Source organism: Phaethon aethereus (genome assembly GCF_964289735.1).
Source record: "Phaethon aethereus genome assembly, chromosome: 3".
NCBI classification, from domain to species: Eukaryota; Metazoa; Chordata; class Aves; order Phaethontiformes; family Phaethontidae; genus Phaethon; species Phaethon aethereus.
Genome location: NC_138576.1, coordinates 114,335,730 through 114,358,234, shown reverse-complemented (window position 1 = coordinate 114,358,234; position 22,505 = coordinate 114,335,730).

Here is a 22,505-nt window from a genome sequence, read left to right as displayed (position 1 = left end):
TCAAAGGACACGATCCCTCTGTTTTCTAAGCTGTGGGAAACTGTTGCTTCATTTGAACTGTCTTACTGAGCACTTAATCAGTGCTACATCCTCTAGGACCGGTTTTGTTTTCTGTTGGTTTTGATGTTGAGGTGCAAAAGGTGTGAAGAAAAAGGAAAAAAAAAACAAACCCTACTGCTACTAATCCCAGACCTAGTGGTTTACCACACTCTGATAGCACAAGTAAAAAAAATAAAAAGTCCACTGGTGGTTCTTCTTCTGCTGGGCCACCAAAGACAGAAGCAGTGTGATACGGAGCTAATATTTCTACTTTAGTCTCAGAGTGGAGGGAGAGGTATATGGAGGGGGAAGTGGGGAAGTTATTCTTTAAAAGAGACAGTAATTGGTTTGCCTCTCCTTTTATCCATTATTGGTCAGGGAGGCTTCACTTTTACAGTTTTATAACAGTAAAATTAGTATTATGGGAATGTTTAATAATTATTTACCGGGTTGACTTTTTAGTACTATTGAAAAAATGTTATGAACTGGTAGAGAATATCCATTACTATAACTTCTAAAACTGTGTAAACAAACATAAGGTTTTACTCATAACAAGATATTATTGAAATAAAGGGATTCTTGCTTCATTATAAACGTAGTAAGGCCTGCAGAAGTACAACACAGCAATCGAGTGCTGGGTAGCGCATGACGTAGTGCAGCAGGTCATACAGGTGTAAGCTTATATCCCAAGAAAGTTCTCTATGAATGGAGAGACCTCTGCAAGATCTGACCAGCCTGGGCAAAGAGCCCGGCTCATGTGACTCCTCTTCTACTTCCAGCATGAGGAGAGGCAGAGCTTGGCTTAAATTTATGTGAGTATCAGATTCATTTCTATGTTTCTTAGGCATCTTTTACGTAAATTTATAGTTTAAATAGTGCTTTAATTTCATTTTTCTGTTAGAGCTTAGAATTGTATACAAGGTTATACTGAACCAATTATTTATATAAACCTTACATTATTAAAATTGGTAGTTGATTAAAAAAAACTGTAATAAAGAAACTCGTAGCAGGCATGAGTTGACTTATCACTTGCTGCAGTACAAGTGCCTTTTTCAGAATTGGATGGAAACTGGAAGGTACGTTTCATTTATTTTCTTGCCGTGCTTATGGCTAATTGCCAGCTTGTCAAGGAGGTGCTCCAAAAAGGACATTGAATCACGACAAGTGATGTCAGTACAGCTGTGTTTTTCCATCAAAATTGCATGAAACAATCAGCTTCATGTGGTTTTGAGGCAAAACTGTATTCAAGGTCTAACTTGCTTGAATTGGTGCCCAGGTTTGCTCGCAAAGTTCTGGAAACTTTTTGACTAATGTCCGGGTTAATAGTTTGCTGGAATAATGGAGCCTGATTGCCTTTGTGTGGTTCAGATACTGGTTACTGAAGTTTAACCCAAACTAATCTCACACGCTCTTCTGCGTATGAGGTCCGTATGTCATGTTGGACCATAGCATTGGGAGCTAAGTGGAGCTAAAAGGAAGGCTGTAGGTTATTTCATTTACAGCTGTTTAAGCCTTTTTTTTCTTTCCTTCTCTTCAATACAGAAATGGAACTACAGGCTTGTCTTCTCTGCAGAGCTAGATAAATATCACTCCTTTCAGCATATGGTAGCTCTCGCTGAAGGTAGATTTACATGACTGGAGGGAACTTGATTTATCTTCATAAATGACAACTTTTTAGAGAAGTTCTCTCCTGTTGTGTGGTGCTCATGGCTAATTTATTTGGAGATTGCAATGCTTTGACCCATCGACAGAAAATGGTACCAGCCTGAAAGTCACGTAATTCAATCAGCCATAGTCTGTGGCAAGGCAATTCCTTCACATTTGTCTGCAAATGTCTGCTCATCATGGGCACTGCTATAATATAAATGGAAGTAGCAGTTACAGCTGAGGAATTCTGTAGAAAAACCAGACAATGATTTCATTTCTTTTTTTGTCAGCGTCCAGCAGGGTTCAAATACATGTGGGGAACCTTTATCCTTCATATGTTAAAATTTTCTCCATTTCTTCAGCATGTTGTCAGCAAAGCAGCAGATGTGAAAGTTGCAATGTATTCAGGTGTGGCTATGTTCTGAGGATAGGGCAGCTTCAGAGAGAATATTAAACGGCTCGTCTTCTGGTACTGTCAGTCATGCAACCCACTGTTTTGTAAGCCGGTCACATACTGCTGGTGATGCGTATTAATCCACTTTCTGCCTCTAGCATCACCTGTTTTATTTTCTATTCTAGTTTCATACCTTTTTTGCCAAAACCACAGGGGAAATATATTTCAGTGACAGTATATGGTAATTTTGCTCTATGCACTCTAGCTCATTACACAATCCTTGTCTTTCTAAAATAGAGAAAGGATTTACGTCTCCTAGTATCATTTCTGCCACACACTGATTCAATGAAAGAGCTTTGGGGTGGCTGGGAGTAAATTTAATTTTCCCTGCTGTTTCATGAAGTGTGAATCACTTTCTAGCAGATGATGTCACTGCCAATTTACAAGTTTTTCTTCCTGTACTCCTGTGTAGGAGGAATCATAAGGACTCTTTTTGTCATGGTAATGCAGTAGGTGTAGAGGGCTATGTGATGCAGGAGACAGCGTTCAAGCTTTTTTATTTTTGCCAGCATGGATAAGGAGCTAAGTTTGAAAGGTGGGGCACGAAGTGCCACATTCAGTCTCTGGCTAATGGAGAGTGGAGGACTTCGTCCAGGTTTGGTTCTTGGACACTGTGAAGACTTGTTTTCTGTGGGGTCTGCAACTGTAGTTTGAATAGTGAAGAATTTTGTTTGTTTTGCTTTTCATTTTTGAAACAGAAGTTGAACTATACACTGTGAAGCTCTTCTCCAAAGAAGAGAATTTTCTCTTTGGTTTAAAAAAAGAAATGCTTTTTACTGTTAAGAACATTTTATACACATAAATTTTGAGCTGTGAGTTCCTGTGAACTGTTCTTGACTCCTTACTTTTGATGTTTTACTGGGAAGATGCATGTGATTGTTTCTGCTTTCATTAGTTTCCCCAGCTTTTCAGTAGGAGGAAAATAGTTGGTGAATAACGCCTATTCTTCCCATACAACTGATCTTGTGGAAAGAGCAGTTGCTCTTGAAATTAGTTTTCCATGACAAAGCTAATTTACGTAGATATATATAAATGTGAAACCAAAGTATGCAATCCTAAAAATATTAATGCATAGCACCTTTTTGGTCTCTTAGATGCTCTAAGTGCCTTATTAACCCCAACAAACAGAACCACAGAGCACTCTGAGTTGAACTCTGTCTCTATTTTATAGGTGAGGAAACTGAAGCAGAGTTTCCTGGAGAGCAAAATGTCATCATAGCCATGGTCTCCTTTCCTAACCAAGGACTTGTCACTGCAGGGGTCTTCAAATAACAAACTGCGAGCTGTAGCAGGAGGAACAAGCCATCAAAACTATGGCACAGGACAGAAAATTGGCATGTATGGGAAAGTTGGCAATCTGAAAGGAGCATGTCAGGTGGGAGGTAAGAACATTGCATAATTAGCGGTAAGAGAGTAGAGGTCATTCACGGATTATCAATGTTTGTTAGCCTTCAGAGGCAGATATTAGTCCTTTCTTATATTCAGATGTTGTATAATTCTTCTTTACATAGAAGTGTAATTCCATACACGCATCTTTCTTCAGATGTGTGTGGTGCCTTCACGTGAAGTCTGGCGTCTAGTTCCAGCCTGCTCTTTGTATATCCTTCATTTGGGGATTCAGTGTGGAAGTAGGTAAAAGTTATAAATTGGGAGAGATAGGTGGAAATTATTCCTTGAAAACCTGAAATACAAGCAGGTCCTGACTGATCTTTTCTTTTTTGAAGGCCTCAGTCTTGAGAACTGTATTTATGTACCATCCAGGTTCGGATGGTTGGCTCTCAAAGACAAATATAAGTTTCTGTTGAGTGCTTGGAAATGTGTTTAAAATTGCATGGTCTCCATCTAGCTAGCAAAATATCTGGAAGGATTAAACAGAGCTATTGCTAAGTGTTCCTGTTAGGCAAAAAAAAGAAAGATGCAAGTAAAATTCCCACTTGCATTGAATTATATTTGCTTGGCTTTATGAGCATATGCAGTTCAGCTAAGTTTATTTATTCCTGGCTAGCTTCTTTTCATGTTTGAGGGCATGCATGCCCTGTAAATGCATTTGCTTATTCCCGTGATGATACCAAACATTAAAAGGGTCAAGCTAACATTGTCAGCAAATGCATCTTCTAATACTTGGTACTTTTCTAAGTGCCTTTTAGGCAAGGATCTAGCACATTACAAAAATTGTACTCAAAGTATTACATAGCTGTGAGCTAAAGAAATATTATTTTACAGGTAGGATACTGATAAATGGAGAGAGGCAAGTGTTGATTCAGTAACCTAGTTAAGAAAAACCTTCTTTTTTATTTGGGTGCGATCCCCTCACAGTGAGTAAAATATGTCTGTCCCACCAATTGCAAGACCTGCTTCTCACCTGCATCCAGTGCAGTCATTCTTAATAAAAGCCCTGCCTTCTTGTATTCTTCCTCTCAAGTAATTAAGATCATCACTAAGGAAGATGTCTCTTTGTGTTAATGAACAATAACTTTAATATTGTTGTCAGCAGAATGAATATGCTCTGCAGAGTGTGTGTGGGATTGCTGCAGAATTGTTGTGACACACCATACCCAGATACATCGTGTAAGCCAACATGCTGGTTGCGCTTGGACATCTGCAGTTCTGAAGGTGGCTGGTACACACTGTGCTATTTCCATGCACCTTGGATTCCTTTGAAACAAAGGCATTTCCTGATTACAGACGTTTGTCTCTCACTTTTTTGCATGCATATTTGACTCACAAGCAATGGGAGAGAGTTCATGGGCTTTTAATGTCCGATGTACATGCTGATGCACATTCAGTCATGAAAGAGTTGAGCTGGTGGCTTTCTACAGCCATGTGTTGACTTGTGCTCATTTGTAAGCCATATTTGGAAAAACCCCAGAAAACCTCAGTTCTCTATATGCAACATTTATCTACAGCAAGCATCTGAATTTATTCTAGGTATGTTTTGTAGATGAGTATTTCAGAAAATCTAGCCTAGTAGTTCCTATAAATTATATGCTAGTTGCATGGCCAGGTTACCCATCATAAGACTGCATTGTATAACACGATGAGTTGCTCATTTGTTTTTGATTTCTCCTTTCCTTTTGCCGAAATATTGGATTTGTAAAACATAAATCAGTATCTTCACACTGTCAAAATCTGGTGCAATTACAGAAGTTTGAAAGAAGTTTCCTTAGTTTTTAATAAGCATTGAGTCATGTTACTTACCACATTTGGTTACATGTTAGCTTCCCTGCCCCCAACCCGCATGCAGAAAAAACACTTTTGCAGATTTTTACAGACACGGTAATCTCTTATATCTTACATTAGCGCTATATGCTACCTTTAAAGGAATTCCTGACCCAAAGGAAATACTGAACACAACCTTTTAATCACAGGGCATGAAAGTAATGTTACTACTTTTTCTACATGTTTCATTACATCTTCAGGACAAGCTAGGCCATCAGCAGCTTCCCTGTGGGCATCTAGATATACAAAGTTGAAACGAGGCCCAAATTAGAGCAAGTCAAGAGCTGCAGTTTAGAAGATTTGTTTTTTCCAGAAATGAATTTTGTTTCCATACAATTTTATCCCAGTTTTGCAACTTTCTGTGAGGAGAAACTGCCCTGGCTACTGTAATGTGGCCTTCTTGTGCATATGCGTTATGACTCAGCCTTTAATCACACCTCCCATAGGACCTCTTTCTGTTCTGGTTGAAAAGGTGAATGCTGCTTGATTATTTATTAATAAACACATGTACTATAATGGAAAAACTATTAATAATCCCATGGGTTTCTCTATGATGCTCCTCAGTGCAGTGTCTGAATGGCTTACAGATGCTAATTTTATCTTCAAATTAGCCCGGGGGTGAAGTCATGGCAAAGATCCTGTTTTACAGATTGGGAATTCAGATGAGAGGTTAAGGCCGGAAGTGCCCACCAGTTGCTGGCAGCCCATCCAATCAGTATGCAACTATTTATAAAAGTGAAATAATGTTTTTGTTGTCTTCCATTGGGTCTGTGGGTATTCAGCATTTCTGCTGATTAGATGCAATGATTTTCAGGTGACTACTTAGAAAATGGGCACCCACAGTTAAGTACAGTTTCCTCAAGCTCTTTACATACCTAATCTCCGCTGCAGGAAAAGTTATTTAGGTACTTTGTAGATCTCAGTGTCTTCTTGAAAAAGATTGATTTTAAAAGTGATTTGTTTGATCTTGGTAGAAATCACAGAATCATTAAGGTTGGAAAGGACCTTCAAGATCATCAAGTCCAACCATCAATCCAACACCACCATGCCTCCTAAACCATGTCCTGCAGCACCACATCCACACATTTTTTGAATATTTCCAGTGATGGTGACTCCATCACCTCCCTGGGCAGCCTGTTCCAATGCTTGACCACTCTCCCGGTGAAGAAATTTTCCCTAATATCCAGTCTAAACGTCCCCTGGTGCAACTTGAGGCCATTTCTTCTCATCCTATCACTAATTACTTGGGAGAAGAGACCAACACCCACCTCACCACAAACCCCTTTCGGGTAGTTGTAGAAAGCAATAATGTCTCCCCTCAGCATCCTCTTCTCCAGACTAAACAATCCCAGTTCCCTCAGCTGCTCCTCGTAAGACTTGTGCTCCAAACCTCTCACCAGCTTCGTTGCCCTTCTCTGGACACGCTCCAGCACCTCAACATCCTTCTTGTAGTGAGGGGCCCAAAACTGAACACAGGATTCGAGATGCAGCCTCGCCAGTGCCGAGTACAGGGACACAATCACTTCCCTGCTCCTGCTGGCCACACAATTTCTGATACAGGCCAGGATGCTGTTGGCCTTCTTGGCCACCTGGGCACACTGCCGGCTCATGTTCAGCCAGCTGTCAACCAGCACCCCTATGTCCTTTTCCACCAAGCAGCTCTCCAGCCACTCCTCCCCAAGCCTGTAGCATTGCATGGGGTTGGGTTGTTGTGACCGAAGTGCAGGATTCAGCACTTGGCCTTGTTAAACCTCATACTGTTGGCCTTTGCCCATTGATCCAGCCTGTCCAGATCCCTCTGCAGAGCCCTCCTACCCTCCAGCAGATCAACACTCCCGCCCAACTTGGTGTCATCTGCAAACTTACTCAGGGAGCACTCGATCCCCTCATCCAGGTCATCAATAAAGATATTGAACAAGACCGGCCCCAGAACCGAGCCCTGGGGAACACCACTTGTGACCGGCCACCAGCCGGATTTAACGCCGTTCACCACAACTCTCTGGGCTCGGCCATCCAGCCAGTTCCTCACCCAGCGAAGAGTAAACCTGTCTAAGCCACGAGCCACCAGTTTCTCCAGGAGAATGCTGTGGGAGATGCTGTCAAAGGCTTTACTGATGTCCAGGTAGGCAACATCCACAGTCTTCCCCTCCTCCACTAGGCGGGTCACCTGGTCATAGAAGGAGATCAGGTTGATCAAGCAGGCTGTGCTTGACACAAGTAATGCTATGGCACAAGCGTGTATGGAATCTTTATCCTTAGGGAAGCATTTACCTCTCATACAAATGATTAGTCTCCTTTAAACTCTTGCAGTCTTACACTTCATTCATACCTATGTGGTGGAGCTGTAATGAGAAGATGCGTCTTCAACTACTCCATTCTTTGACCATGCTTTGGGCAGCGCTCACTGTCTCCAGTCCCTTTTGCATTTATGCTCTGTTGTCAAGCTCTGGGACTGCTGGCCTCTGCATGCTGCCCATCATAGGTCTTCCAACAAAAGCCATCTCTGTGTGTCTGGAGGATGCAGAATTGAGCCTGGGCTTGACCAAGTGTAAGAAATAACCTGAGTAAAGTGTACCTGGCATTTCACAACCTGGGCTTTTATGGTTTTATCTAAGTTTGCAGACTGCTGTATTATACTTTACAGGGGCTCTCAGTAAAACCAAGAACAATTGCCACAACTTGAAACAGGGGAGAGCATGGTGGCATCTTCATCCAGTGTAGCCTCTAAAGGTGTCTTTATGAATGCTCCTGGTATAGTTGTGACTGATGAATCTGAGGCATCATCCAGGGCTTTCATGATCTCTCATGAAACAGTCTCATGAGCTTTTGCCTTCCATTTATTACTTTCAAAAAGCTAAAATGGCACAGTAGCCATACATTCTTACATCTTTTGCATGGACTAGACAAGATATTACAAGGCAGCACTGAGCAACAGTAGCCTCTCTCCAGTGGGACAAAATTTTTCGCTGCTGTGAATGCTGGGCTTGCAGACACCAACCAAACTCAAAGGTATTTCTAGAAACAAAAAAGGTACCAATAGAGTTAATGGTATAATGGTATAATGGACTGAGACAGAATAAAACAATGATGGAAAAGGCAGGTAGAAAATAATTTGTGGCAGGATAGCTACAGGAGATGAAACAATAAAATGTGAAACAACAGCAGGGAAGCACCTGTTAGTGCTTGAGATTGCCTCTGTGAGGGAGAGCTAAGTAGATACTGATGTTGGAGAAACAAGGTAAAAAGTACAGTCTAAGAAATAGAAAAGGAAGCTAGGTGGACGTGAGGTTACTTAGGAATAATTTGAGGAGGAAGGCTAAGACAAAAAATAAGCAGCAGGCAGGTGATTATAGCACATAGGTGAGCGATAGCTCTGAGATTATCATAGCACAAGCAATATAGAGACAGTCTGCATAGATGTGCAGGAGACCCTGGAGAAGACCTGATAATATTTGGTGTTTAGTAATAAAGTTCACCCACAGAGTCTCAGTTCTTTCAAAGCAACCAGTGGAATAAAGATTTTTTTTTTTTTTACTTTAAAATGGTATTTTAAAGCAAACTATGTAATTCTGTAACCAAGGTGATGGGGGAATCAAACGATAATTAGAAAATAGGTTAGTAATAAAAGACGTAACTATAGGAATAGGTCACGCACCAGTGTTATGCACCAGCAATGCTGCTCGAGAACCCACCTAACCCTTGCCATCTTAATTTAATTATCAAGGAATTAAGTGTAACATTGTGATGGTACATGGTACTATGTTTTGTTTTAATAGTGAGCAGTCAGAAAGAAGGAACACCTTGGTCAGTTCTACGGTCCGGTGGGTAGGTAATTATTCATTCTATAGTCTTTCTTAAAACAAAGGACTGTGGGGTGAGTGATTGCTTATTGGACCGACAGCCCGTGAAGGCCTATTTGGTATTGCCAAGTTTAAATGAACTTAGAAGGAAAGGTAATTCCGGCAGGGGGAGATCACGACCACCAACTCAGAGACCACCCACTCAAGAAACCCTCCGACTCAAAAGATTAAGGAAGTAAAATCTCAAGAAATTATAGTGAGCATGCGTGGTCATTTACATGCTAGGTGAGGAATATTTAACCAATCATTGTATGGAAACTTGATGAATATGTATTAATTTTGTAACCATATGCCTATAAATGTTTGATTTTTTAACTGATCGACGAACACGATTTTGGAGGAACTATCCCCCGTGTTTCCAGCGCTGAAAATAAAGAATGCCTACCTTTTAACACTACATTGGTGTTACGAGGTTTATTCCCGATTTCGGTGACAATTCTAGTGAAGTTGGCTAGACCAATCAGGCAAAAAGGAGACGATGACATTTTTTTATTGTTGCATCCCACTCATCAGGCTTGCAGGCTCCCAATAAAGGGTGCAAATGAAGCACTAATGTTGTCAAAGTCTCCTGGGTATGAAATGAAGTTGCCATCTGCCATCCTGCACCTTTCTCTGATTGTCATTTAGCCCAGCCTTATCCCAATCTGAACTGAGAAGCTCTGTCTCCATGAAAGTGGAAGAAGAGAGATCATTCAGGGTCTTCAAATTCCTGACCCCACCCTGCTAGTGAGCTCTGTGGTATTTATGCTCCTGTTTCTCCTTAGAAGCTCACTTTGGAGGGACAATAGCAGTTTTCAGTTGCTCTAACCTCCTAATCCCGTTGACAGGAAATATCTGATTGACGTGGGTTAGCCCCATCTGGCAACTAAGCCCCACGCAGCCGCTCGCTCACTCCCCCACGGTGGGATGGGGGAGAGACTCAGAAGAGTAAAAGTGAGAAAACTCATAGTTTGAGATGAGGACAGTTTAGTAGGTAAAGCAAAAGCTGCACACGCAAGCAGAGCAGAACAAGGAATTAATTCCCTACTTCCCGTGGGCAGGCAGGTGTTCAGCCGTCTCTGGGGAAGCAGGGCTCCATCACTCGTAATGGTTACTTGAGGAGACAGATGCCATAAACCAAACATCCCCCCCCCATCCCTCTTCTTTGCCCCAGCTTTATATACCGAGCATGATGTCACATGGTATGGAACATCCCTTTGGCCAGTTTGGGTCAGCTGTCCTGGCTGTGTTCCCCCCCCAGCTCCCCGTGCACCCCCAGCCTGCTCGCTGGCAGGGCAGCGTGAAAATCTGCACTGTCCTTGACTGCTTAGCAACAACTCAAAACATCAGCATGTTGTCAACATTTTCTCATCCCAAATCCAAAACACAGCCTCACACTAGCTTCTGTGAAGAAAATTAACTCTATTCTGGCTGAAAGCAGGACACTATTTTACTGAAGGTGGAGCCAAAATTGCCTCACATTTTAGGTAGGAATCGCTTGCACTAGGTACTAAGCTGAAGACCTACAAAGAATGGTCCATGGACCTGTTCTAACATTGCTGATAAAATAGGGCAGAAAGATGCTGAGGTGACAGTGATGGATAGAGACTCGGTACAAAGGAGGAAGAGGAAATACTCTGGTCACCTGCTTTGGAGGGAGACCAGGAAGAGACACCTCACTCTTCAAATGGCATAGGTAGTCCAGGAGAAATGTTGGGCCTCTGCCTATACTCGCTTGTTTTCTCTTGGAGGTTGCTTCAAAGGTTTTAATGCTGAGAATGGTGTGATAGTGTGTGTTCTGTCCCCACCACTCCTGCCTCTTGGGACATCTTTCCTGTCTGTGGCCTGACGCTCCAGCAGGGATTCATACTTCTTCTGAGGAAGCAGTCAACAGCAACTGGGTTGTTAAAAGCAGCCACATGACTTTTGTGAGTGATAAATGTTGGTGTTGCAAGAACAGATGCCTCGTACGTGACTGAGTGTTTTCATGGTTTCGGAGTGTTACCCTTGACCATGTCACACCTACCTGTGACTCAGAAATGTCATGTCCTGTCTTAATTAAGAACAGAGTTCTGGATGTTTTCTTTTTAAAGGCAGAGCACTGAAATGCCCAGACCGTTACTCTGATTTCAGTGTGTTGTGTATCTCAAGGTCCTTTATTGTATACATCTGCGTGAGCTGTATGCTTTTCTTTGCTGAGTGCTCCATGAACTAGTATTTTTAGAGGACAACCTGCTGTTCATGCTAGATTATTTTCAAGCTAATTTTTTTAACTCGGTCCTATTAAATTGTGTTGAGCACAATGATTATTACTGTACATCTGTAAAATAAGTTGCTTTTTTCTCATAGCAAAGTTTGCTTTAAAAGAAAAAGGCGATGGGCGTTGTGGTGGGGGAAAGGCCTATTATTCAAAGCCTGGGAAATCTTTGAGTAAGGTTGAACACAGTGGTGGTGCCTATAACCTGCAAAGTGCTTTCACCAATAGTTTACCCCCAGTGTCTGTGGAAACAAATCCTATTCAGTATGATATATGAAAGCATAACCCTCTGTAGTATAGGAATCAATGGAACCATTCATATAATAGATGACTGCTTGGGCTTGTGCAGTCTGCTGCTCAAACATAATTGGCATCCTTGTAATAAAATACTGAACACCACGGGAAATGTTTTAGATGTTTATGAATCATCACATGGTTTATTATAGAAGACTGACATATGACGGTGTAAAGCAGAATAGGCTATCTAGCACTCGAGTTAGCCTTGCAGTATTTAATACTGTGTTAAAGAAATACAAAGATTTTAGACTTTGCTTGTGTCTAACTGATGTACCATCAATATCAGTTACTGGGGGTCTGGTAGGTATAATATAGCATAAGATTGACAAGCCAATGTTTTTATATGAAATCCTTAAGTCATTGCTGAAAGACACAGATGTGAAATGTGGGATTTAGAGCGCAGCGTTGCTGACAAGCAGAACTGGGTGAACAGTTGCACAGACATTGTACATTGTAAGCTCTTGTGAATGGAGCCTGTCTTTCCCTATATGCCTACATAGTGTTTAGCACAGCTGGGAGTCCTTATCTCAGCTGGAGACCTCTCTAGATGCTACTGTAAAGGAAATAATAATATAGTTGTCAGCTACGTCTTAAGTATGTTAATAAATTCCCCGTTTATAAAAAGGACCTGCTTGGTTGGCATTTGAACAGACTTGCAGCCTCTTGATCTTATCCTGCAAGTCTTGGGCTCTGTCTATTTAGAGAATTATGGTAAAATAACCCTTCTAGAACTCTCTAACATCATTGACAACGTTGTTTCCAGCACCCAGAAAACAAGTTTAAAGCTAGCTGTGGTCTGACAATGTATTGCAGTCTGCAATGTAAACACGTGAACATTGAGTGTTGTGCATGCTCTGCAAGATGCTTCTCACATCTAGAGCTAGGAATCGCTGTACACTGAACTACCAGAACTCTCCTCTTATTTAATCTCTGCTCACTTGACCATGTAGTTTAAGTCACCCTCCATTCAACTGATTTTTGAGTGAAGCAAAAGAAAGCAAATGAGTACAACTCTGTCTGCAATAGAAAGTGAACGACTGCAATGCTCTCTTAAAAAAAAGCAGGCGGTTGGCTGCACATATTCTGTTTGTTTTCCTGAGTAACGATGCTCAGCACGTCTGTCTCACTCCACACCATTCAGTGCCTTGCAGAAGTGTGCCTTTTCTCCTCATTATTAATGCTTTTGATTCTACCACGGCAAATGGGAAAAAGAAAATGGTGCTCTGCCTTTTGAATGTTGCATTAGCTATGGTAGTACTTTTTCCCCTCCACTCCACTATGGCTTCAGCACACCAAGCAAATTAATCATTAGAGATGCAGTACATGCAGATGATCTGTAATTCACAGGATACTAATACCACCCTTTGTCGGTGTGAGAGGTAGGTGTCTGTCCTTTTCAGGTGCATGAAAATTCTCCGAAACAGCTCAAAGTTCATCTTAGCTAGCAGGCTTTTTTTCAGTTCCTTAACTCTGCATGTGCTAGAGCCATAGCTGTGGTGATTCTGCTTAGCCCTGCTGAATTTTGAGAGGAAACTTTTATTTGTAGCAGAGGTGCATTCTACCTTTTATTTAGTTGTTTTGGTTTTTTCCTTCTTCATCTCTCTTCTCTCCTTCCTGTTTTGTTTATGGGATGGGTCCATTTATATCATAGCTTTGAGTCTTCAATTTCAATATGAAAAGTCTCTCTTGTTGAGTGATGCTTCTGTAAATCATATTTTGTTTCATTGTCCTGTAGCTGTGATTAGCATTTTTATATTATTTGTTGTTGTGGGCATGTGTGGGGCCGTGACAGAGAGAGGGACTAAGAAAGAGACCAGGATTGCCCTCATTCCTAACAGTAACTCTCTAACATGTGATTTTGGACAGTTGAGCCAGGTTTTCAAAGTGAACATGAGCAGGGTTCTTGACAATTAGGAAAAAATTTTATTTAATATAGTTCTTGCCCTCTGAGATGTCCAAATGACAAGTGTTATTTCAGTGCTAAAAATGTAGAAATGGGGAAAAATAACATGATTTAAAAAAGAAAATTATCATCCATCCATGGAAAATTCTGATAAACTTTCAGAATTGAAGGATGAGCCCCATGGTACCAAGCTGCAGAAGGATGTGGTGGGAGTGCAAGAAAGCAGACGGAGACAGATTCCTTGGGGTGTAACTGCAGTGCCATATATCAGCACTGAGGTACAATGAGACTCGGGAGCAGTAAAAGGGAAGTACAAGAGTGCTATTTAGACATTGGGAAAAGACGATCTGCTTAAACTGCTCCTGAATGATTAAAACATGCCAGGATAACTAGACCTCAGGTAGAGTGTGAGTGAAATATAGAGAAAGCTCCAGTAGATGAAATCAAGCTGTATCTGGGCCATTGGTACAGTCCAGGTGAACATCATGCTGTGATACAATCCCATCTAAACTTCACTGACCTTAGACACTTAAGCATTGGATCAAGGCTTCAATTTAGAGTGACACTAGGCTTGCTGGGGAAGGTTTATACTTCCCTGCAGTTCTAGAAATAGGCTACTGTTAGCCACGGTGCACAGGTGAGGGATGTACTAAGGGGTAAATCCGATGAGACGGTATGAGGATGCAGTGTTATCCCATGATGAGGACCATATGCTCTGGTGTCTTGTACTAGTGTGAAGGCTAATTTCCCTTCCTTCTGGTAATCTGACTGTTGGTGAATAACAAGCAACCGACATTAATATCTGGCTGCAGTTGAGTCATAAGCTTTACTTGGGGCTTATCACTGTTGAAAATTGGCTGGCAAACTGTATGGTCAACTTCCTGAGGTGCTGAGGAATTGCCAAACCTCATCCAAAGGGGACTGCTGTGTAGCACCTCTGTGACAGTGATCAGTGACCTTTCTTGCAATTCTGCAATGTGGAGTTGGAAGGTCCATCCATTGAACACTGTGCGTTTTCAGCTCTTAATCAAACCTCCAGGCTATAGAAAATTCATGTGGAAATCTCACAGTAGAACTTCTCCTGGGACTTCTTAATTTTCTCTAGCGTGGAACATAGTCTGAGAATAGGTAATTTATAGCGACGTGTTTCATTGGGGGCAAATCTAAAATGAGAAGAGCTATGAGAATAGTGAAAATAAAGTAAAAATAAAATAATTTGAATGTCACAGAATCACAGAATCACTAGGTTGGAAAGGATCTTCAAGATCATCAAGTCCAACCATTAATCCAGCGCCACCATGTCCCCTAAACCATGTCCTGAAGCGCCACATCCACACATTTTTTGAACACTTCCAGAGATGGCGACTCCACCACCTCCCTGGGCAGCCTGTTCCAATGCCTGACCACTCTCTCAGTGAAGAAATTTTTCCTAATATCCAATCTAAATCTCCCCTGGCGCAACTTGAGGCCATTTCCTCTTGTCCTATCACTAGTTACTTGGGAGGAGAGACCAACACCCTCGTCGCCACAACCCCCTTTCAGGTAGTTGTAGAGAGCAATAAGGTCTCCCCTCAGCCTCCTCTTCTCCAGACTAAACAGCCCCAGTTCCCTCAGCCGCTCCTCATAAGACTTGTGCTCCAGACCCGTCACCAGCTTCGTTGCCCTTCTCTGGACACGCTCCAGCACCTCAACATCCTTCTTGTAGTGAGGGGCCCAAAACTGAACACAGGATTCGAGGTGCGGCCTCACCAGTGCCGAGTACAGGGGCACAATCACTTCCCTACTCCTGCTGGCCACACTATTTCTGATACAGGCCAGGATGCTGTTGGCCTTCTTGGCCACCTGGGCACACTGCTGGGTCATGTTCAGCCAGCTGTCAACCAGCACCCCCAGGTCCCTTTCCACCAGACTGCTCTTCAGCCACTCCTCCCCAAGCTTGTAGCATTGCATGGGGTTGTTGTGGCCAAAGTGCAGGACCCTGCACTTAGCCTTATTAAACCTCATACAGTTGGCCTCTGCCCATCGATCCAGCCTGTCCAGATCCCTCTGCAGAGCCCTCCTACCCTCCAGCAGATCAACACTCCCGCCCAACTTGGTGTCATCTGCAAACTTACTGAGGGAGCACTCGATTCCCTCATCCAGATCATCAATAAAGATATTGAACAAGACCGGCCCCAGAACCGAGCCCTGGGGAACACCACTTGTGACCGGCCGCCAGCCGGATTTAACGCCGTTCACCACAACTCTCTGGGCTCGGCCATCCAGCCAGATCTTTACCCAGTGAAGAGTAAACCTGTCTAAGCCACGAGCCGCCAGTTTCTCCAGGAGAATGCTGTGGGAGATGCTGTCAAAGGCTTTACTGAAGTCCAGGTAGGCAACATCCACAGTCTTCCCCTCCTCCACTAGGCGGGTCACCTGGTCATAGAAGGAGATCAGGTTGGTCAAGCAGGACCTGCCTTTCATGAACCCATGCTGGCTGGGCCTGATCCCTTGGTTGTCCTGCAGGTGCCCTGTGAGCACTCTCAAGACCAACCGCTCCATGATCTTCCCCAGTACAGAGGTCAGGCTGACAGGCCTGTAGTTCCCAGGATTCTCCTTCCGGCCTTTCTTGTAGATGGGTGTCACATTGGCAAGCCTCCAGTCTTCTGGGACCTCCCCTGTTAAGCAGGACTGCTGATAAATGATGGAGAGTGGCTTGGCAAGCTCCTCCGCCAGCTCTCTCAGTACTCTCGGGTGGACCCCATCAGGCCCCATAGACTTGTGGGTGTCCAGGTGGTTTAGCATGTCCTTGACTGCTTCCTCCTGGATTATGAGGAGTACATTGTGCTCTCCATCCCCATCTTCCAGCTCAGGGGGCTGAATACCCTGTGGATACCTGGACTGGCTATTAAAGACTGAGGCAAAGAAGGCATTAAGTACCTCAGCCTTGTCCTCGTCCTTGGAGACAATGTTCCCCGCCATAGCCAGTAGGGGATGGAGATTCTCCTTGCCTCTCTTTTTGTTGTTAATATATTTGTAAAAACATTTTTTATTATCCTTTATGACTGTGGCCAGACTGACCTCTAGCTGGGCTTTTGCCTTTCTAATTTTGTCCCTGCTTGACCTAACGAGATCCTTGTACTCTTCATGAGTTGCCTGCCCCTTCTTCCAGAGGTGATAAACTCTCCTCTTTTCCCTGAGTCCCAGCAAAATCTCCCTGTTCAGCCAGGCCGGTCGCCTTCCCTGCCAGCTCTTCTTACGGCACATGGGGACCGCCTGCTCCTGCGCCTTTAAGATTTCCTTCTTGAAGACTGTCCAGCCTTCCTGGACTCCTTTGTCCTTCAGGACTGTCTCCCAAGGCACTCTCTCAACCAGTGACCTGAACAGGCCAAAGTCAGGCCAAAGTCCGCCCTCCAGAAGTCCATGGTAGCAGTTTTGCTGACCCCTCTCCTTACTTTGCTCACAACTGAGAATTCTATCATGTCGTGGTCGCTAAGCCCAAGACGGCCTCCGACCACCACATCTCTCACCAGTCCTTCTCTGTTTGTAAACAGCAGGTCCAGTAAGGCACCTCCCCTGGTGGGCTCACTCACAAGCTGCATCAGGAAGTTATCCTCCACACACTCCAGGAACCTCCTAGACTGTTTCCTCTCTGCCATGTTATGCTTCCAGCAGATGTCCGGTAGGTTGAAGTCGCCCACAAGAACAAGGGCCAGCGAATGCGAGACCTCCGCCAGTCGCTTATAGAATGTCTCATCTGTGTCTTCATCCTGGTTGGGTGGCCTGTAACAGACTCCCAGCAGGATATCTGCCTCATTGGCCTTCCCCCTCATCCTTACCCACAAGCACTCTACTTGGTCTTCACAATCTTCGATTTCTATGCAATTGAAACACTCCCTAACACACAGAGCCACCCCACCACCTCTCCTTCCCTGCTTATCCCTTCGGAAGAGCTTATAGCCATCTGTTGCAGCACTCCAGTCATGAGAAGCATCCCACCATGTTTCTGTGATGGCAACTACATCATAGCTGTCCCACTGCACAATGGCTTCCAGCTCCTCCTGTTTGGTGCCCATGCTGCGTGCATTGGTGTAGATGCACCTGAGCTGGGCTATCGATTTCAACTCTGGCACATTGAACCTACCCCTAGGTTCAAATCTAGTGAGCCCGGTTTTATCCCTTCCCCCCTCCAAATCTAGTCTCCAAATCTCAGAAGACATTCAGTATAGATTTGATCTCAAGATAATTTGGTGTATTTGAGCCATTCTTATTAACTCAGAGCTGATTCATGTATGTCTAGGAGAAAAGTGGAGTTAAAAGAGTGAAGGTTGGAAGGCTGGTTTTTGCTTGAGCGCCCTCATACAATGGGCATTCATCTACAGGTCCGAATAGAGTCTTGACTATTTTCCTCAACACTTTAGGCTTTGAACAGAAATGAATATATGTTTATTCATTATCTGACTTTTGTAGTAAAAATAAAAGTATAAATGAAGATGTTTCCTATCAGTAGTCTTTCAAAAGGGTTGCTTTTCAGTGAGGTTAGAGCTGTATTTTTTTTTTAATGGTGTTACTTTCATGGCAACATATGTAATGCAGGTTTTAACTGTGATAGCAACATGATTATTAACTAATAAATACATTTACAGCATGAGTGAAAATATGCTAATATCTGTTGCAGTGTGCTTAGCCGTAGGAAAGTGAATGGTAAAATAGTTAGCTATTCAAACAAAAAGCAGATTTTTTTTTAGTAAGTGACAAATTGTCATTGTTTTTTTGTTCACCACTTGCTTTCCCAGCCAAGGAGGTTGGGAATGAGTAGCACACTTCACCTCAGGATTGGAAGAATGAGAATTTTGCAAATTGCACAAGTTGCCAGCAAAAAAGAACTGGTAATATTTTTGAAACTGTTAAAATGTTCTTTATGGATTGGTGAGAGCTTGACAAAAATTACCATTGCACACTTCATTTCTTTTAAATCAGATGATACAGTATTTTTAAGCAAGTAGATTCTGTGTCAACTTTGGTTACAAATTTTGTTTAAAAATACCGTTTCACCCTTTTCTCCTATTATTTTATACAATAGCCAACCTAGGGAAAGGATTCAAATGTGGGCAGAGAGGTGGGGTACTTAATATCACCTTTTGTTCTAACTCCCGGGACAATCTAAAATCTGATTTTTGTCTCTTTTGTTACTATGAAGAGATTGTGAAATATAAACTGATGGATTGAGACCCAGCCCTGCAGCTGTGTCCCCTAAACAACAAGGGCAGAGGCAGCAGCTGCAAAGGACTGAACCCTACAGCCTTTGTCACCTCTCCGCCACCTCTGGTGCAGTAATAAAACCAGATTTGAGAGTCGCAGTGGGCGCCAGAATTGGGAAAAGGTTTCAGCTATGAGGATAAGTTCATGTTCGCCCTTTTGTATGTTTTCTTGCATGAATACAGACCAAGGCGTAACTGGAGGAGCTGTCAGGGACCGTAAGCTGATCTGGTTTTCTGTGGGCTTAGAGGGGCTTTGTTTCTGCTTAGTGAAGAGTGGCATGCCACAAAAATCATCAACTGCTAAGTCAGAGGCCCGCAAGTAGCTGGGATTAGCTTTGATTCGGTGCTTTCCTGCGGTGCCATAACTCAGTGTAATGGAAAGTCGTTGGCTCCGCTTTCCTCGGTGATGTTTCCTCTGTGGCACGAAGGTCCTTGCTGATGGAGAAACGGCGTCTTTTTGCTGCGCTGTACTAGCAGTAAGAGACTGTCTTCTGCGGAGTCCTTGATAGTCTCCTTCTCGCCAAGTGTGCTAGGTTTTGTGTTTTCAAAAGGGGGGATTTGTTCTTTTGACTGATTCTCTTCAGCATGTAGCTCCTCAGCGTTGCTTCTTCCTTAGCTTATTGCTAATCCTCATGTATTCCAATGTTTGCATCCTTGGGGGAAGGATGACATGTAGCTCTGTTGGTTTGTTTGTTTGGGTGGTTGGTTTTTGTTGGGGTTATTTTTTGTTGTTGTTGCATTGCTTCTGCAACTTGCTGTACCCTGGACAAATCAGATGCTGTGCTGTGTATACGATGCTGTGTGTATCTTGCATCTCTGTTACACAGACACAGCAAGTATGCTTGCAAAACCCTATCTTCATGCAGCCAAGTTCTCCCTGCGTGCCACCAAAGCAAGGGACGTGCTATAAGGTGTATGCAAAAGGCCTCTTCTGGCTATAGAAAATTCCTCCAAATCCTACTGGCAGGTTCTTCAGTCTGCCGTGGTCACTGATCACAGGGTCTATTCACAGGGCCAGAGTGATTCACAGCTGCCAAAATGGGAATAAAATGTCATTTCTGGCGACCTTTTTTTTTTTTAATAACTCAGTCAAGTGTATGAGAAAGTCTTATGAAATTTAATTGTGACTTGAGCCTCAGTGTAAGAACACCTTTTAATTGGTTTCTCTGGGACTTCAAAAATATTTCCTGCAGTTAATTGTTGAAGTAGGGACAAATGCTATAGGATTTTGTGGACATTTCATAAACGTGTTCTAGAAAGTCTGCAAACGTGAATGATCCCATCGCTCGTGCCATTCTCTAATAATTCTTCACACATTATATTTGCCTGTTTCCTTTTGTACTTTCTTCTCTAGTAAAACATACATTCCCCTCCCACCCCACTCTGGTTGGGTGCAGCTTTTCCATACAGGGGTCAAATATAAAACTTGCAGCCTCTTCTTCCCAAAGACGAGCTGGGAGACTGGTTAAAACAACTGGAGAAGAGACTTGCACAATACACTCAGGCAGTTTTCCACATGCCGTTGGGAAGTGCTCTGAGAAGCACTGAAGGAACACGGATCAGCTTGAAAATCTCTTGGATATTATCACTGGATACGGTGTCTATCTTCTTCTCCATCTTAAACAGTTGCAATGCCATTAAAAGCCAGTGTGCTTCCCAGCAGAAGTGGTTGTGATTCAGAAATGAGAGGAACAATCGCTGTGTGCAGTTGGCAGATGAGTTTGTAATGTGCTCGGGGATTCTTTTCTACGCTGTAAATTCAAATTACATCTCATCATGTGCCTAGTTAAAGAACAGAATATGTCACAATAAAGAGAAAACCAGGGACAGATTGTGATCCTGTTGGCAATTATGTAAGTCTAGACCACTTCACTGTCATTTCATATCCCGGGATGAATGAGAGCAGGGTAGGTGGTCTTTGGGGAAAAAGGCTAACAAATAAACATCCCAAACTCATATTGGACAATTTATTATGGAAGTTCTTGTATTTCAAGTGATTTAAACACTAGGAGCAAAGCAAAATATGTAAACATAAATAATGTTGGAAACATGTCACAAAATGTAACAGGATTGGCTATCATGTTCTACGTTTTCATTTTCATTTTGTGAAGGTTTCTTGTTCCTTCCACTGCCACTTGCACATCGCTTTCTTTGCGAGTTGTAAGGTCTCGTGATGGCTTGGCACCATCAGACAAATACCAGGAAATGAAGTGTGGAGTAAGAGCCTGCCCAGGTTCTGCTGATGCTGTTGTGTATCTAAAACATATCTAAAAGTGTTGGGTCAGGAAAGGTATTTACTCTTAGCTTGTGTCACTGGCCACGCTTGCTGACCAAGGCAAAATGTAAAGTATTGATTGCCTTTCCATAAGAACATTTAATGTAATGTTCCCAGAACATTGTCATGAAGTAGAAATTGAACTTGTATTGCAAGTAGTAATGAGTGATGTGGAGGCCTGAAGAAATGTCAGAACCTAAATCTAACTAAATACTTGTGGTGTATCAAAAATTGTAGCGAGCACATGTCCCCTACAGCTTCCTCATAATTTTTTAATCTTTCATTATTCACGTCTAGCTTTATTATTATCATCCTTTTGCAAACTGTGGTGTGTTTAAACAGAACATATGTAATAGACTTTTGCATAGCAGACTACATTATTGCTATGGATGGAATGATAAATTTGTTTGTTTGTGTCATCTCGGGAATGAGCGTGTCACTTCTCTTGGGCATTTGGGTGGCATAAAGCCATTATAATGGCACCAGCAATGACCCCTGGTGCTTTACAAAAGGAAGCAATGAAAACTTTCTTGTCATCTTTAAGCGGCAGCGGAATTTAGGTATGTTATCCAGAATGCAATTATTCAACTTGGAGCACAGCCAAGGCAGTGAGACTAACAATGTGTTTAATCTTATGAAAAGATGGCAGGCGATCTTTAATGATCGTGTTTTGTCAGGATCTTGGATTTATGACGTCTCTGAGAGACAGTTCTTGTGGTGCCATGCTCAAAAGACATAATTAGAAAATCCATAATTCTGCTGAGTTTTGTTTCAACTGGTCTTTTTTAGAGAGATGTGCATTTATTCTCTTGTATTCCTCATCTGTTCAGCACAGCCTTGTGATGTTGGGGAGCTAGCCTTGGGAGGAAGCAGCTGGTCCGACCCCATGCCATCCATTGATGGGGAAGCTGTTTCCCTGGCAACAGAAACGATGAGAAACCAGAGAATGGCTCTTTTCCAGTTCATGTTTCTTTTTCACTCAGTGTTACAGGAACTCATTAGCTTCTTAGGAAGAATCATATAGCTCCTATCAATCCAAACTAAAGCTAAGTGGAACAGTGTAAATGTCACCACAGTTTTCAAGGTTGTGAGCTTCCGAAGCCTGCTGCTCTCAACATTAATTTTGTATTGAAAAGTATTAACAAACTAGAATTTTTTTTCTCCCCTTTGTGAATTATTCATGGCACTGTATCAAAACAAAGCAGCAAGGAAAAAGTAAAAATTGCTGCAGCATCTTTGCCTCATGCTTTGTGCAGAACGCATTTGGGTGTGCAAGAATGCAGTTTACAGCGAAGTTTTGTGACTCAATTAGGGCTGTAGAGCTGGCGCACACGG